General features: G+C 37.8%; 1 long non-coding RNA gene across 2 annotated transcripts in view; it reads left to right on the top strand.

Moving 5' to 3' along the window:
• Positions 1-17487, top strand: part of LOC125690315 (uncharacterized) — a 131864-nt gene that overhangs the window by 21542 nt on the left and 92835 nt on the right. The window contains exon 3 of one of the 2 annotated variants that reach the window (XR_007375613.1): positions 2830-8404. The exons of the other annotated variant lie outside the window; for it this stretch is intronic. This is a non-coding gene — a long non-coding RNA (uncharacterized LOC125690315). Of the gene's footprint in view, positions 1-2829; positions 8405-17487 lie in introns of those variants that run through there. 2 annotated transcript variants of the gene reach the window in all.

Raw genomic sequence — 17487 nt, forward strand, 5'->3', positions numbered from 1 at the left:
ACTGAAGATGTTGTTCTTACTGAGCTCTCCCTAATCACTGACTAAAAACATGGTGCCCCTTTTCTGCATCCCCTCTTGAAAAATCACAACTCTTCTGTTTTGCTCTAATCTTCCCTCAATCTCATTTTGTCTCAACAGTACTCCTTCTGGTGCTGTATTTGAATTCTGCAATGCTTCTTTTCACAAGGATGTTCTATTTTCAGCTTCCCTTGTTCTCAATGACCAACCATGCATGCTTACTTGATGAGGTAACATTTGTTACCTCAGCAACATCCTCTGATATTTTCTCAAAGTAATTTTTGTCACGAAGTGCCATGAGAGGCTCAGGTGCTCCTTGTTCAGTTGCCTTGAATACAGGGGTAGTGAGTGATAACCTTGTTTTTTGTTTTGAATGTGGCAAGGAAGGAGATCCTTTAATACTCAACAGAAAAAGAAAGGAGGATACAGAAAAATACAGAGAAGTATTTGAACTGCAAAAGCTGAAGAACACATGATGTGTATGGATTTCAGGAGGCAGAGGAGGTGACTCTGGAGCTCTGCAATTGCTGTTTGTTTCTTATGTTTCTTTGTTTCTTTACTGCTGATTCCTGAGCATCATATTAATCTTTCCCACACTCAGCAGTGAGCATAAAGAGTACTGGGAAGTTAATGTACAACACAGAACAGAACGTGAGGATTGTTTTTAAATTTCGCTTTCTGCAGACGTTTTATCACCTAAATGTTCTTAGACAGCAAACACAAAAGGACATGAAAACAACTGGAGTTAGTTCTCTCTTATATTTAAACAAAATGACTCACAGAAAATATTTTCTATGTAGAATAGAAATCTGTCTGGAAAAATGATTTTTTAGTGTGAGGAGCCCTGTACAGGATGTACCTTATGGATAAAACTGTCATCCTACATGTTGCCACCTGTGTTAGACATATCTGTGATTTAGTGATAATTTACATCAATCATTTTAAACAAGCCTATAAATATTCATTTCTTTTCAATTTTTTTTTTGTTTATAAGTAAATGGTTAGATCCTTATATAGAACCAGAAATGCTACTGAATTGTAGAGAATAGTGTGGCAAACCTTTACTTTTTTTTACCTAATTTTGGATGCTTTCAACCATTTTGTTTTGTTTTGTTTTCCCAGTTGGCTACGTATCTTCATTGCATCAGCAACAGTGATTGATGACTGTTGTGTTTCTTTATCATTAATCTTGTCTTGCCTTTAGATTTCCTGTGTGAACTTCTTGTGTGTATGCTACCTCTGTCCCTACAGGTTCAGTAAGGGTGGGATTTTTTAATGTGTTTTTATCTGAGCAGTTTCCCCACCTTCTCTCAGTATGCATTTCTGCCTTCTTGTTGATCCAGTTAAGCTATTTACTGGATACACCTTATACAAACTCCTGCTTAGCAAGTATTGTTTTGTAATGTTGAATTCATGGTGACCATGGGATGAAAGGATGAACCTAACAAAATTATGACCATCTAAGAAGTGATTAAACAGGAAACTCCCCTGCATTGTGATTGAAAGGAAATGAGTGGGTGTCAGCCTAGTGAGTTGTTCCATATGAATCAAGCTATAATGGGTGAAGATGATCAGGGGACTGGAGCACTTCCCCTATGAGGACAGGCTGGGGGAGCTGGGCTTGTTCAGCGGAGAAAAGAAGGCTGCGGGGTGATCTCAGTGCAGCCTTTCAGTACCTAAAGGAAGCCTGCAGACAGGAGGGGAATCAACTCTTTGAAAGAGTTGATAACAGCAGGACAAGGGGAAATGGTTTTAAGTTGGGGGAGGGGAGATTTAGATTGGGTGTCAGGGGAAGTTCTTTACAGAGAGATTGGTGAGGTGCTGGAACAGCTGCCCAGAGAGGTTGTGGATGCCCTGTCCCTGGAGGTGTTCAAGGCCAGGTTGGATGGGGCTCTGGGCAGCCTGGTCTAGTATTAAATGGGGAGGTTGGTGGCCCTGCATGTGGCAAGGGAGTTGGAAATTCATGATCCTTGAGGTCCCTTCCAACCCTGGCCATTCTGTGATTCTGGGTCTGTTTTTCACGTGTCTTAAAGGAGTGCTCAGAATCATCCCTTAAATCTTGTCTGTTGACAATTTAGAGCAAAAAAAAGTGAGCTCACAGTCCCGCACTTCCCACCATCAAGTAGAAGTTGACGTAACTATGGAGCAAACATGAAAAAGAGCAAAGGATTTCTTATGGTCCTTAATTCTTCTGCTGAACAATTATGATCTCTGCTTATCAACTGCCTTTTCCTTCCTCTAATTGTCAGATGTAAGAGCTTCTTGTCCTAAATTTGTTCTGTAGCTCATCTGTTTCAAACATGCAGTCTATAGTTGACCTATTTCTCCTTTTTAAACTCAGGTGGGGAATGTTTTCCTTCAGAAAATTACTACTTTTTTGGATTCCAACCAATATAGCCAAGTTTTTCTACAAACTGAGCTTTAAGCGTTTAGTAAATTGTTCCATCTTATTATACAGGTTCAAAGTGGTTTTCTGAATTATTTCCTGTACGTGGGGATTCCCCTGACAAATGGGCTGGAGGACAAATGTGTAGGATGGATTCAGTCCTCTGGAAACTTGTGCGCTTTCAAACAGAGATGTTTCTTGAATGAATGTCATCCTGGTGGATGAATGCGATATTTAAACATTAAAACTTGTGTGTGAAGGGAGTATTCTGAAAGAATCCACAGATGCTGGAAATCTGTAGATTATTAACGAGTGGTTAGTTGTTTGAGTCAGATTGCCATGGCCTATGTATCATATAGAATGACTTACCAACTCCTCTTTCTTCTATACAATATGACTGAATTCAGTGCTTTGTTTCTTTGCAGTTCAGCAGCCTTCTTTAAACATGCTCAACTCTCTCTGTGGGTCACATAAAGAAGAGATAGTAATCCCAATGAAACAGGAGTTGTGCCCTGACTACAATGTTATCAGTTTAATCTGATCAATGCATGCAGACTTTTACAAAGGAAAAAATCAGAAGTAAAATTCAAAATGTAAAGATGGACACAATTTCTGTTCATATTTCCATAATAAACAGAAAATAAAGGAATCTAATTGTGGCTTATGTAGTCCAGTCAACTGAGAAAATTTTATTTAGCATTCTTCATGTTTATACCATAGATTTAAGATGAAATGCCACTTGCTCTGCTGTGTTTAAGCATCCTATAACTAGACTTGGTTTTTGAAAAAGGACATGCCTTCCATTGCCTGTAAAAAGCATTGCTTCTTCTGAAGGACAGATGGAGGAAACCTAAATAGCGGATAAGTGCCAGAGGTTCCAACATCTGCAGTTAGTGGAAGCCCAGGACAGTGCATTTTAAGCCATGCATTTTAAATGAAATTGTGATTGGAATGAGATACATGTTGGCAGGAGCTCGTTCCCAAGAAAGAAGAATCCTACAGTGGTAAGAAAAAAAAATGTTTGCAGTGGTTCTCTTTGGCTTCAGATTTGGAGAAATATCTAAAACATGCCAGTCAATTTCTGTTGTCATATGGCAAGAAAATGTGCACTTGAATGAAAATGGCCTACATCCAGGTGGGCCCCAGTAGGCAGTGATTTATAGTCTGCATTGTACCTGCATGTGAGCTGGATATTTTAGTAGAAGAAGTCGAGTCATGCCTTTGAAGGCAGGATTTCCCAGGCACCCAGGAAACTGGTTTTGCTGGTTTCTGGGGGCTCTCACCTCCTTCCTCCACCACACCCATTCCAGGCTCTGTGCATCTCTGAAACGCAAACAGCAGGTGAGATTTTATCTGCTGAAATGTTTTCAAAACCACTGGATTTTGCTCTTTCAAGTTGCTGGTCTCTATTTTACCAGGAGGAAGAATTATTTGGATAACTGTGTCTGTGTGCAAAAATGTTCACATCCTCAGAATGATCTCACCCTTTTTAGCTTATGATTTTTCCTCTGAAAATATGGGTAATAATATTCATCTCCAATTTAAAAAGGCAGCATTGAATCAGGAGAAGAAGCAGTGCATTGCTGAAGGATTTGGTCACAGCCTGCCAAATTCTGTTACAAGTTCACTCAAAATCCATTTTCATACAGGCTGCTCTCCTGATCAGTCTTCCTGATTCATTGTATGGACTGTCACTGCTCATCAACTGCAAAAATATCCTGAGTAAAATTCAATATGATCGGTCAGGCATGTCCAACCCGCAGCCTGTGGCCACATGCAGCCGGGCACAGCTTGCAGTGCTGCTTGCTTTTCTGACCCCGCGTTGTTGTGGTAGTGGCTCTCCACTGCCAAGTGGCCCAATGCCACTTCAGAACACAGGGAAGGCATAGTACAGTGCAGACTCTTCTGACACTTGTAGAACTCGCTCAGATGCATTGAAACCTGCATGTATTACACATGGCATGTACTCGTGAGGTTCATTGAGTAAAATGCAGTGATTGAGGATATTAATATTTCAACTTGCCTAATGGCATCGCAAATGAGAAAAGAACAACAACAAAAAAAATCATGGATGAAGGAAAAGAGTGTTCAAGGAAAAATGGACAGATAAGTACTTCTTTATCAAGACAAATAATATGCACAGTGCTTAATTTGCAAGGAAATCATGTCAGGTTTCAAAGATTACAGTTTGGAATGATATTATACGCAAAAACATGCTGCGAAATTCAGTGCATGTCAAGGAATGCTTAGTAAAAACAGCAGAACTGAAAAAAAGTCTGTCATCTCAACAAAATCTTTTCCAGAAAGTTAGAACTCAGACTCTGTTGTAGAAGTTGCTACATGGTAGCAAATTTGATTACAAAATATCAAAATTGTTTACCAATGATTTCATTAAGCAATGTATGGAAATGTGGCAGACATAATGTGTCCTATTTTAAAAAAATTGTTTTTTTTTACAATCAGTTTGTCTCTCCAGACTGTAGCCAGGTGAATTGATGAAGGAAGAATATCTATTGAAAGACATTTGGAGAGTGAAGCTGCCAATTTCACATTTTTTGCTCTGGTGATAGATGAAGGTACAGATGCTACAGATACGGCTCAACTTGACATTTCCATTAGAGGTATTGATAATGAATATAATGACACTGAAGAAATTGCTTTTTTGGTGCAATTAAAAGACAAAATAGATTTTTATGAAGTGATAAAAAAAATACATTAAAGGAATTTTCTTCCACCTTTGTCAACATATGTGGTATAGTTACTGGTGGCACCCCCCGTGATGGTTGATAAAAAAGAGGGACTTACAAAATTAACAGAAGACAGTGCAATTATCACTGACAACTCATGTTTGATTAAACATCACTGCATCATACATCAAGAAAATTTATGTGTAGAAGCATTAAATATGGATAATGTCGTGCAAATATTCATCAAAGCTGTGAATTTCATAAAATGCAATGGATTGAATCATCACCACTTCCAAGAGTTCCTTAGAAATATGGATGTTAATTATGGGAACATCATTAACTTTTCTGAAGGAAAAGTGGCTAAGTCAGGGTAAAATGCTGAAGACTTCATTATATACAAAGTGAAATCAAATCATGTATGGAATGAAAAGGAAAATTTGTGCCAGAACATGAAGTTTAGAAATGGCTCACACATACAGCATTTTTCGTAGACTTGACCGCTGATTGCATGAGTTAAATAAGTGCCTTCATGGTGAAAATCAACTTATCTGTGCTGTGTTTCAAACTATAACAGCATTTGGAATGAAACCTAAATTACAGCAAGCTCAAGTTATGGCAAATAATTTCATACATTTTGATGCTTTGGCTAAACACAGTCCTGCGAACAGCAAAAAATACACTGCCATGTTTTCTATTTTGATAAAGGAATTTGAGAATAAGTTTTAAGATTTCAAAAATATAACTTTCAGTCGACTTAAATAAATTACATGTGAATTTTCAAATGGAATGTATTCAGTTGCAATCAGATGTGCAACTCAAAAAATTGGTCGTGTCTCCTTATTAGACTTTCATAAGACCACTCTTAACAGAGAAAAATATCCCTCGCTTCACAGCCATGCCTTATTCTTGTAATCACTTTTTGGCAGTACGTATATTTGTGAGCAATTATTGTCAAAGGTGAAGCCCAGGAAGAGTAACATTTCATTAAAAAATCTCTGACAACCATCTTGACAACTCACTAAGAACTTTAGCTACTTGAACTGAACCAGACATTGATACATTAGTATCCCAAAAGCAGAGTGAAATATCCCACTACTTTTCTGTTTTTGTTACTCTGATTTTTGTTTTAATCAAAAATACATGAAATACATGTCTCTTATGTAATTAGGCTATATAATATATCTTATACATGGTCCAAGACAAGTCCTGTTTGCTCAGTGCAGCCCAGGCAGGCCAAAAAGTTGGACATGCATATGATAGGCTATAAACTGCTTTAAGATTATTTACTATATCATCAAGCAGTAACTGATAAAATCTGTGCGTTTCTTAAACTGTTGGGAAACGCTGAATTACAATAAAGACAACATCAGGACAGTGACATGAATTATTTGATACACCAGCTATAAGCACAAAAAACAGACGTCTTAAAGGACATAGTGCATCCTCACAGAAGGTGGGGCAATGGCATGAGAAGTAACGAGTCTGAAAAAATTAAGTGTTGTGTGGAATAATGAACTGTACAGATCTCCACACTACGATGCAGTAGCTGAAATGAAACAAGAAGTAACGTAAGTTTATCTTACCAGTGGAATTGGCCCTGACGTGATCACTGGAAGAATGTTGTCTCCCAGCATGTTGGCCATTCAAAATATGCTCTTGAGAAAGTTCTTAAACAGCTGCTTTGGAACAGATGCAGAATGGTTAAAGAAGGATCGATGCAAAGAGCCCACTGATGTAGAGATATAGGAGTGATTTGATTGCTGTCTGTGAAGAACATACAGCAGAAGTTAGCTCTGATACCTAATAAGCAAAATATAAAATGATCTGATGCTGGAAGTCACAGCTAGAAATAAAATGTGAATGTCTTGGGATAAGAAAAATCAACTAAGCAAGAAGTGTAAGGGATGTATCACTGGAAATCTTCAAAGCAAGATCACTCTTGGATTTGAAGTAGGAATTAATTGTAACACTTGTAGCCTTTTGTGGTACAGGGAATCATTAGTGCAATATTTTGTGATACAGTACTTCCTTGTGTGCTTAAAATCTGTGTTTGTAAATGGATCTACTTACAACATGATAAGCATCTTAATTAGCCTGATAAATACAGTAACAATTATTCACTGAAGTAAAAAAGTAAGAAGTCTCTTTTTTCACATTTACCATTAACCCTCCGTGAGCTTTAGCATATTGTTTGAATATTGTTTGAACACATTTAAAAAAATCATATTAGTAAACTTTCACATTTTTCATCAATCTCTGTGAATATTATTGCAATTAAGAGAATTTATATGAGGAAAGATTCCTATGTAAGACTTCTGTGTCTTGCAGTGAAATACTACCCCATAAATGCACTTACATAATATACCAGTGACACTAACCTGTGTTTACTCAAGACTTAAATGATTAAGGAATAGCTTAGAGAACAAGGTTATGGTCACAATATGAGAAGCCAAACAGAACATAAATTCAACCTGAATTTGTTCCATAGAGATGATGGAGAAGACTATATCGTAAAGGAAATCTATGGCAAGGTCTGATTAATATTTTTGATGAAGGGTTTTGTTGAAAAATGAGACTTCGCTGAAATGAGATTCTCTGTAAGATCTTTTATATTTGTTATGAACATGGCACGTAGGCAGGCAGCTCTTGCAAAAGCTGGAGATTTGGCAACCTTGGAAACCTTGATTGCAGTTTATTATATCTATGAAAGAAGCCAGAAATTTGATAAAAGATGTCTCTTTTCAGCCAACTACAAATCCATGCCTTATCGGCAGAATAAATACGCTAATGTCAAGATATTTTCTATCTCCCTTTCTTTTTGCATTCTAACCAATGCAAAAAAGGAGAAGAAAAATCACTCAGATAACTCTGACAAGTCTTTTGGTTTGAATGCAACACTGTATAAAGTCTTGGAAAATGTTGGAAGGTAAAAGACCTGAAGCAAAATGAAAAATGAGATAATTTGGGTTTTATCAAATGTAGTGTCAGACTAAAATCTTTTTGCATTAGATATTTGGCCTTTTAGACAGGGACAATGCAATAGGCTGAATTTTCACATGTGAGAGCAGCACTTGTAGGGTGATTTCAAATTATTACTGAAGTACAAATGATGTGGGTGACCACAAGAACTGATTAGGCTGGTAAGGCACTGACTGGCATGAGACTGCAATGTATTAAAGGAGAAGTTCTCAAATCCTGTTCTCCAAGAAGCAAACATGATGGGTATGCAAATGTTGCATTGTACAAAGCACTGCGAGCTTCTTCATAGTGTTGGTCTTCACGTGCATTCCTGAAGAGAAAATGGAAAATGGAATGGCTGCAGAGAAAGGAAAATGAAATTAAAATTAAAGGAGATTGAAATAGGTACTGCAGAGAGAAAAAAAGATGAAGAATAACAAAATCAAAGGATTATAAGGCAGTTGTGAGGCCTTATTGTGAATTGTAAATGAGAAAAAAGGTTTTAATGAATTTCTTGGACATGGCTTGGAATAATCTTCCAAACAAGAGTAGTGAGGGTGAGGAGACAATGATGTTTTAAACACTGAACTTTGTAGATAGAGATGTGTGACTGTAAGATAGAATGAGAAAATTTCTGGGAATGGGAAATGAAGATCCAAATTGAGAACGCGAGGGATTAGTATCTCCAAAGGGCTTTGAGAGAAGCTGAATCACTACCTGGGAGAGGCTGCACTATTCGTACACAGTGAAAATCCCACATTTCCATGTTTCACTGGCTGTCTGTAGGGGTCAGAGAGTTGTGTGTATTGCTCATATACCCAGAAAGAAACAAGTCTGATTTAGGATAGAAGTGAAACCTTCCACTTAGAACATACTGACAATGACTCTTAGCTTTGGATCTCTTGGCACTTTGTTCTTTGAGAGCCGTTCTCTAAGATATTTTAGGAGTTACATCTTCTAGGATTTTTGTTTAGGATTACTTTGTTATTTCAGGTTCACAGCACAATGATGGAAGCATTGACTCATTGACTTTTTCCCTGCTTTCCCCGGATTTTCCCAGGTTCTACATTCGTCAAGTTTTGGGAAATATTTGTTGTGTATTGTCATTAATATGGTGATTGCAACTGGTACATTAGAAAGTACTACTGAAACCTTACCAACAGTTATGTGTGACTATAACTGAAGACCCTTTAAATGCTTGTCTCTGGGTGATAATCTAACTTTGAAACAAGTAAGTTTTTGTAGACAGTAAGACCTGAGGAACTGGTATACTGACAAGAAGTGATATACTGGAAAGTCCTCCTGTGTAAGCAAGACCCCAGTGAATTCTGAATCAGTGCCATTTCCGAACCGTGGGATATATATGGATTCAGAGTGAACTCAAGTAGTCCTTTGCCTGCGTGCTTAAGCCTGATATGGAAATTACTAATTTGTATTTCTTTCTAGAGTGACAATTGCTTTCAACTTGGAGAAGAATAGAAATAAATCAGAAAGTGTAAGTCAGAAAGAAAGAAGCACTGGGACCAGAAGCAGAAACATTTGGTGCCATATTGGGGGACTAAAAAGTGCATATTTTTTACTACAATAGTTTAAAAAGAATTGGGGCCATCTGCTAATTTGCATTAATTATTAAAACTTACAAGAAACGGAAAGCATAACAGCTGATGCATTCTCCATTGTTACAAATCTTAGTTGTGCTCCTTCTCTCGTTCTGTCTGAAGCAAACATCTGATCAGCATGAAGCAAAAAGAATTTATCAGAATTTCAGTAAATTTAAGTATAAAACGGCAGCTCTTGAAAATAGGCCGAAAGACTTGAAGAATGACTTTATTATAAATTTGTAATATTTGCTCATGTGTACATGAAGTTGCATTTGTTTATCTAAATATATGTTTTAAAATGTAGTTATAAAATAACAAAATCCTTATGTACATCCTTGATTAGATTTTAATATGTCTTAAATTCATTAAGTCAGTTCCTTGCAGTGATGATTTCAGACACGCGCACAAAGGAATTTGCACCACTATCATTAAATGAAATCATTGATTCAGTGGTCCTGTAGGTGCAACAGTTTTGTAGGGAAAAGCTCTCTTTTGTTGATCAGCCTGAGTATCCAACTGTAGATCCAAATTCAAGTCTCAGTAAAATTCAGGTATACTGAAATACTGGTCCAAGCCTACATATTTCTGTTGGAAAGCATGAAGTTATCCACTCTGCTAAACTCTCCTGTTGTGAAATTCTATGGCCAATAGCAGTTTTAAACAAATATTATAAAATCATGCATTGAGTCTGAAGTGCTTCTGTTGCCATGCCATTAGATTTAATGAGATGTTACGCATTGCACAGACACCAGACTAGCAAACCTAGCTGTAGGACTTTCACAGATTGCAGTGCTAAGGAGTTTGCACTGACTGGGGTTCATCTAGACAAAAAGCAATGTACAGGTAAAAGCACACAATCTTCATAAAATTGCTGTCTTTGTATTATGATGCACATTTGCTTCTGCAAATGAAGAATGAACTACTCAGATTTTACGAACTACTGATGCTCATTCATGGATAAAGATAGAAAAAGACAGTTGGCATACTAAGGAGATTTATGTATTCTATTACTCAGTATATTCTGAGACTGTACCATTCATGGGATCCAAAACTCAAGCCATAGTCACTTACATAAAATGTATCACACTGCTGTTAATAGCGAGATAAAAAGTGGACAAAAAGACGTGTTTTACAGTTGAAGAATTACAGGCACACTTTTACGTCATACAGTTTTTCGAAACAACTGTTAAACTACCAGGAAAGCAGGAAGAGATTACAAGACATTATATTATTATGGAAAAAGAGCTCAGAAACTAAATGTAATACAATGTTCTGCTGTTCTAGGACATGTTCTCACAACTGCATATGATTGAGCAGTAACGGGTGACAGACAGATGGTACCATCCAGAAAGCCTTTCTCAAAGCAACAGCCAAGTTAAAAAGGGAACTGCTCTAGAAGCCAGAAGAAAAAAACTGCTTATTAACAGCTATAGTTTCAAAGTTAGACATTTGGTATATACTACAGTTGGGAGTATATATGTAGTAGTAAGACTTTGTCCTGGGTTACATGTTGTCAAGTTTTGCTTCTTCTTGTTGATACTTTTACTATTGCGGTAAGATATTTATTATGCTTGAGCAGCTAACTTACAGATATTTGCTATAGAGGGAAGGTCAGGAGGGGGGCAGCAAAACTACCTTGTACTTCCAGAGGGTGGACTTTGAACTATTCGGAACTATTTGGAGTAGGGAGTGTCCCCTGGGAGCCTGTCCTGAAGGGCATAGGAGTGGAAGAAGGCTGGATGATCCTCATGAAGAAAGTCTTAAAGGCACAGGAGCAGGCTGTCTTTGAATGCCATAAAATAAGCTGCAGAGAAGGAAGACTGGTGTGGATGAACAAGGGAACTTTTGCTGAGACTTCATGAGAAAAACAGTTTACCTACTGAGGAAGCCTTGGAATATGTCCAGAGTAGGGCAGCGAAGCTGGTAAGGGATCTGGAGCACAAGCGTTATGAAGAGTGGATGAAGGAACTGAGATTGTTCAGTCTGGAGAAGAGAAACTGAGAGCGAATGGCCTCAAGTTGCACCAGAGGAGATTCAGGTTGGATATTAGCAAAAACTTATCTGAAAGAATGGTGAGGCACTGGAATAGGCTGATCAGAGGGGTGGTGGAGTTATTGTCCCTGGAGATGTTCAAGAAAAGAGTGTATGTGGTACTAAGGAACATGATTTAGTGGTAAATATTGGTGGTACGTGAATGGTTGGGCTTAGAGGTCTTTTCCAACCTTAATGATTCCATAATTCTGTGATTCGGCATTCCCCTCTTTATTAGCTGAAGGCAGCCTTCTCTAACATTTGCTCCTTGCAAAAGATTCTGAAGTACTTCTCTACTTGATGGCATCCCATCTTTACCAGTAGTTCATTGAACTCAATGAGGCTTTCTATTATAAATATGAATATATTTTGATACATGGATGGAGTCTGCCACTGATAATGCAGAACCATTGCTGTGATATTCTGGAAAGCATGCCCTACTCAAACCTGTATCAAATGCTGTAATGATTTTCCTGGACAATATTATCTTCATTTGTTGTGCGTGGAAAAAAGAATTCCTGAGAAAAGCTGGACTTTAACTTTGATTATGAATTTTTGTGCAACCCTAATGAGAAGAATGAATTGCTGGTTATAATCATCACCAATCACCAATGCCATGACAACCTCACATCACCATATTGTAGGTATAGTATACTGAGCTGTAATGGAAGCCAGCTCCTGATGCTTTCTAACTGTTTGAGATTATATTGCACATCAGCCTCATTTGCAAAGGTAGACTGTTGAAATCACCTCACTCCAAAGAGCACAAACGGTGCAAATGTGGCACTGAATTCGAAAAGGATCAAATCCATGAGGCAGAGAATGTGTTTAGAGCTGTGTTCTGAATGCAGCATTTATTATAGATTATATATTATATATATTATTTTATATATAGATAATATGTTATATATATATATATATATATATACTATATATATATTATATTTAATCCTAAATAGCTGAAAGTCAGGAGGCAGGGGACTGTCATAAGGGAAAGATGTCTCTAAAAATGCTTATCCTCTTCTTTTTCTTTGAGTCTTCCATAAGTAGTTGATAGTGGCTGCTGCCAGGCACTCCATTTGTTTAATATCTTTATTGATGACCTAGATGAGGGGATTCAATGTAACCTCAGTAAGTTTGCAGATGACACCAAGCTGGGAGGTGGTGTCAATCTGCCTGAGGGTAGGGAGGCCCTTCAGAGAGATCTAAATAACCTGGATAGCTGGGCTGAGGTGAATGGGATGAGTGTCAACAAGGCCAAGTGCTGGGTCCTGCACTTTGACCGCAACAACCCCATGCAGCTCTGCAGGCCTGGGGCTGAGTGGCTGGGTGACTGTGAAGAGGAAAGGGACCTGGGGGTGTTGGTTGATGCTCAGCTGAACATGAGCCAACAGTTGGACTAGATGATCTTGCAGGTCATTTCCAACCATGTGATTCTATGATTCTATGATTCTATGATTCTATGACAGAGCACTTTTAAACTAGCAATTAATTTGAGCATTATCTTTGCATAATATGACCCTAGCTCTCTTTAAGACCTGAGAGCTTTGCAGAGCTATCAGTCTTAGGTAGCTGTGTCTCTTACATTTTTTTTTTACTTTCAATGGCTCATTATTTTTGATATTTTGATTTTCTTCATCATTGATAAATACTACAAACTTTTTTTTTGCCTTCTGTTATGCTGTTGTTTCCTTTTGGGAGCACAGTTGGTCATCGTCTGCATTAATTTTCATTTTTTAAGTCTCTCTTTGCTCTGTGTCCATAGCACCTCACCCACTTCCTACAGGTTGAAGATACAGCTTACTCATGTTGCTATGGCCACATTATGGCTGCCTCCATGATTTTGCTTCAGTCGCAGGCCTAACCTCACCACGTAACTGCAAACAAAGCAACTTAGTGTGTGCACTTTGCAGAATAAAAGTGTTAAGGCCTTACACTTGTGCTGTGGGTAGTCTCTTTTTCATAGTAAGTCTGTACATTCTCACACTGTATAAACCACTTCTCATATGTTTTTGGGTTTTTTTCATCAACAGCACGGGGATATTATTTTAGTCTTATTTCAATATTCATAAAATCCTCATCCACAGGCACCTTTCATTCTTCTTTATGTGTCACTTTCCACAAGAAGGGTACTAGATTGTCATCCTTCCTGTCTAGTTTGTTTCTTTTACCTCTGTTCCTTGGTCTTTAGTATTTTTTCTGAGCTACAACTGTAGTTGATTCATCCTCTAAAGCAATTTTTTAGATAAACTGGACTTATGTTTCACATGCTTTTTCTTTAATAATTTTTTTTTAATATATTAGAAGTAAAATGAAAGACTGCTTACCACTGGAACATATTGCTTTTGGGGGTAAAAAATGTGCATCCCTCTACAGCATTCAGCAAACACTCTTTTCTAGCATCTTGATTGCACTGGTTGCCTGTCTAACCAGAAAGGCTTTGGCTTCATATTCTTCCCATTAGTTTTTCACAGGGAGAAAAAAAAACAGCTGCTTTTCCCTACTGTTTACAAGGTCTGCACATTCACTGTACGTGTTGCAAACCCTTTACTCCTGGAACCTGTGTGTTTCTCTCTCAAGTGCCAGGCAATTAACTACTAGGTGAACATGGGAAAGAACAGTGAAATACACAAGTTAGGCAATCACCTGCCACTGTTCTGCAATGACCTCAACCAACAATATTGTGCAAGATAGAGCACAGGTTGCACGTGCTGCAGAAAACTGAGGAAAACAAATATTCCCACTGTCCTGCTGCAGTCAGACACAAGAATGAGACTTGCACAGGGAGGGAGCTCATTTGTCTTCTGTTTGCTGTTAGTCATGGCCCAGCTGAGCCACAAGTCATTTCTCCAGAGTCATCGAGGAGCCCAAGTTTGGGTCCTAATGGCATACCTTTCTTGTGATGCTAATTGTTCCCCTTTCTTCAGTCTATAATGGCACCTCTTTCCTCAGCTGTTAATGATGTACCTTTCTGCAGCACTTCCAGGTGCCCTTCCCACCATGGCCAAAGTGACTGGGTGTACCCATGTTCACTGCCTACCTCCTCCTTGCTTTGATGCACAAGTCTGCCTGACTCCACAACAGACTCATATCTGTAGTCCTTTCACTGTCAGGATGATTCTACAGACACAGCAAGCAATTGGCTTAGTCCAAAAAAGCTGCTTTTCTCTGCAGAATTACAACAAGTCTTTAGCAGTAATGCAGTGTAAATGCTTGAACAAAAACTGTAATTGGGCCTTAAGCTATGTAAGTATCCATGTAACTTCTTACTTGAGGGCTTTGGAATCCACCTGTAGTGCCTCTTAACTACTGCTCCAAGCAGACAGGATCCTGAAGATAGGATAAGGCAGGATAATTAGATATACTCACATACTGAAATTCTGTAACAATTTATAGCTGTGTAATTCCAGTTGACTTCAATAAGGTGGAGTGGGATTTTTTTATCAATGCAGGATTAATGTATACAACAAGGTCTTAAGTGCTCTACACATCACAAATATTATGCTTAAAATTTCCAGATCTTTGTCAGTGTTTTGTATGTTAATAAGTTATATATATATATAACCTCTGTTTTAGACCCTAGGCAGAGCATATGAGATGTCAAAAACTGCTGTTTTAAACAAGCATGAAGTTTAAGTTCCCAACATCCAGCTGGGTATTTTTCATTTAGCAATCATCTCCCACAAAACTGATGAGAAAACTCCCATAAGAACAAAGGCAATAAGTGAATCATGGTGTTGCTTAAGATTAACCTTGCAAATACCTGGGAAATAAAGATGGGCTTTCCTACTAAATTATAAGACACTTGATGCTATAATGTACCTTGTTACTTTAGTTTTAGAATTTGTAAATATAAATGCAAGGTGAAGTCAATTGCTTGTACTGATCCAGTAACAATGATATATCCTTTCTGAATTTATTAATTTATTGTCATATCTCAGTAGGAGTATCATTTATCCTGCTAATAGAAACTTGATCTGTTAGGTAAACCAGTCAAAATCAGAATTAGTTTCATCGTAATCATTAATTCATAAACTCTTATTGTAGGCAAAACATGTTGATATGTGAAAAAGTGAATATTTGAATCTTGATCCAGCTGAGACTCTTCTCACAGAAACTAAGAATACTGCCTTGCCTTGAAGCAGTTATCTTTAGGTGTTGCTATCAAGGGTCAGTCACTCATTTTGTTGTGAGAGTAGCAGAGATCTTAATTACCAAATTAGAGGGAAAAATATCAAAACTAGTGAAAATAATGATCTACATTTGCCCTTGATGAAATAATTTTGGTTATTGGCCAGTAGAGAAATCAACATACTTTTCATTCTGGCTTTTGCCAAATAATTTGTATTTGCATCCTGTGTGAGCCATTGCTTTTCATGTGATTAACTACAAAAATCTGCCTTATGGAAGCTAAAATATAAAACTGTCATGGAAGAATTCTCACTGTCATTGTATTCATTGCCAAGGTCATAGAAGGCAGAAAAAGTTCAGGACAGTTATTTATAGTGAAAGATAATCTCTGAGGATCAGTCTTTCAAAATTGTGCATACTTGTGAAATTAGATTAAGTTGATTTTGTGAAAAGTATCAGGCAAAATTCTTTTTAGAAATTTACTTTGCATGCACAAATGTATCATTCTAATAGTAGGAGTCTCCAGTCTGAGTATATTAGCTGAGACTCCCCTGGGCATTGCATCTGAATAAAACAAATCATCCCCCAGTGCTCTCAGATTCTGTTGTTACATATATTCTCAGACAGCAGGGCCAGAGAAAATTATTTTTTTTCTAGTCTCTTAGCTGTCATGATAAATCGATTAAGTTGTAATATTTTCACCTACATGTGGTACTTAAGAGAGAACAGCCTGAATTCAGAGCCTGCTTTTAGTTGGTGGTTTGTACAGACATCACAGGAGGGTTGCTTGAAAAAAAAAGAATGGAAGCTATTTTTTTCCCTGTGTATTGTATTAGATAATACTTCCATCCTAGGTCTGAAGACAAACTGTTGTTTGACAGAAAACTGCAGTGAGGGAGACTTCAAGTGGAAGTTGTAAAATATGTTATGGAAGATCCTTGGCCAACACGTACTGAAACACAAGTGTTGGTTGTGCAATAAAATTAATAAACAATAAAGAGGCTTGCTTCAAATTACAGATGCTGCTGAGAAGAAAAAAATAAAAATAAAATCAGCCCAAGACTTTCTCTTCCAAAATGCTATTTACAGGAATTCATCTCTGAAGACAGCATGCCTATGACCTTTTCTTCCCACCCTGGTGCTGCTTCTTGCTTTCCAGTCTGTTCTCAGGTGAGCCAGATAACACCTCTGCTATCTGGGCATGGTAGTCCTGTAGCACTCCTTGTTTGCTCACCACTGTGGTCATCCCAAGAATACCTTATGAACAAATCCAGGTCGCATCATGGTCTTGCTCTTCGTAAGTAGGTACACTGATGATGGAGCGTATATCAGCTAGGTGCAGAAACACAACTAAAGTTACTGTCCAGCACTGTGCATCATAACTGGCCTTCTTTTTTCTCTCGCAGAGCTATATTACCCTGAGGATAAATGATACTATTACATGTCAAGCCCTGCAATAAAAATACAATTCATAGGATTGTTTATAAGATGAATTTCCCCTGCAAATGGAAATAGCTTAAGCCTGAGCTCTGGAATGTTGGTTGCCACATGTCTCTGTTGGACTTCTGATTTTGAAGTCATTCACAAGAATGGGCAGTACAGAGGCATTGGTAACCACAAATAAGTTCCTAAATTATTATTTCCCAATCTAAGTAGATAATACTGAATATTTTGG

This window comes from Lagopus muta, chromosome 3, assembly GCF_023343835.1.
Source record: "Lagopus muta isolate bLagMut1 chromosome 3, bLagMut1 primary, whole genome shotgun sequence".
NCBI classification, from domain to species: domain Eukaryota; kingdom Metazoa; phylum Chordata; class Aves; order Galliformes; family Phasianidae; genus Lagopus; species Lagopus muta.